Source organism: Ostrinia furnacalis, unplaced genomic scaffold (genome assembly GCF_004193835.3).
Source record: "Ostrinia furnacalis isolate ACB-3 unplaced genomic scaffold, ASM419383v2 OfSCF2542, whole genome shotgun sequence".
Taxonomy (NCBI): Eukaryota; Metazoa; Arthropoda; class Insecta; order Lepidoptera; family Crambidae; genus Ostrinia; species Ostrinia furnacalis.
In genome coordinates this window covers 1-1048 of record NW_021132781.1, presented here as the reverse complement: position 1 = coordinate 1048, position 1048 = coordinate 1, and the positions used below count along the sequence as shown (strand labels likewise).

Here is a 1048-nt window from a genome sequence, read left to right as displayed (position 1 = left end):
CCAAAGAAATACCGGATATCATTATTATTTCAACCAAAAGATAGCTAATTAATTAAGGAGAGCGAGAGAGGCGTTTGCATTGCAAACGGCGCTATCCCTCACCGACCTGAAGGACGGTGTATCTCGCGCAAAATATGATGAAACAGCAGCGCAATGCATGTCAGCCTGAAAATGAGTTTCAAAGTTCGATCTTCATGTTTGGCCCAAACTGTGCGGTAGCACTCTTTATTTTTATCGCCATGGCTTGCTCAATTACTTTCTTTTGGCCAGCGGGTGAAACTTTCTATACATTGTCTGAAATGCTCTGCGGATTGCTGCTTGTGGCCTTACCGACAACATTAATAGCCTCTTTAATGGATTCTGGCGTATTGGATGTTGGTCGAAAAGAATAACATCCTGCCGCGCTTTCTCAAATTGGTGCCGCGAACTGGAATCGAACCAGTGACACTCGGATTTTCAATCCAATGCTCTACCAACTGAGCTATCACAGCAGTTTTTGGTGGACGCGGAAGGATTCGAACCTTCGGAGGCTGAGCCCGCAGGGTTACAATCTGCTCACGTTGACCGCTTGTATACACGTCCGAATAATAAATTTGGTGGAGACGGAAGGAATTTTCACCTTCACAGCCAGGGGCGTCCGATTTACAGTCGGGTGGGCTCAATCATGCCCAGCATCTCCGTTAGTTCTTCCAACCTCACCTTATGGCAAGGCTTAATTATTGGCGCCTCGGGCGGGACTCGAACCCGCGACCATTGGATTTTCAATCCAACACTCTACCAACTGAGTTACCTCGGCAAAATCTTTATTAGCGCCACCAATGCCAGTCTTGGCGCGATGGGCTTATTAATGGCTTTGACCAACCTAACCATCCCAAAGCTCACAACCAAATTGTTGCTACTTACTGCCTCGGGAGCTGCGTTCAGCCTGATAATCACACTTATTGCAGCACTCTTTGCTGACACAATAGAATCCAGTGGAGACTTTTAGCCTTTCCTATCTACTTTACGCCAACTCACCACCATTGGGTTTTCAATTCAACGTTCTACC

The 1048-nt window shown here is 46.7% G+C and overlaps 2 non-coding genes across 2 annotated transcripts; both read right to left on the bottom strand.

Annotated features, from left to right (window-relative positions):
• Positions 1-418: 418 nt before the first annotated feature.
• On the bottom strand, positions 419-491 carry TRNAF-GAA (transfer RNA phenylalanine (anticodon GAA)). Its single transcript has one exon. It is a non-coding gene; the product is annotated as a tRNA-Phe (tRNA).
• Positions 492-723: 232 nt separating this feature from the next.
• On the bottom strand, positions 724-796 carry TRNAF-GAA (transfer RNA phenylalanine (anticodon GAA)). The gene has a single exon. It is a non-coding gene; the product is annotated as a tRNA-Phe (tRNA).
• Between the last annotated feature and the right edge of the window lie 252 nt (positions 797-1048).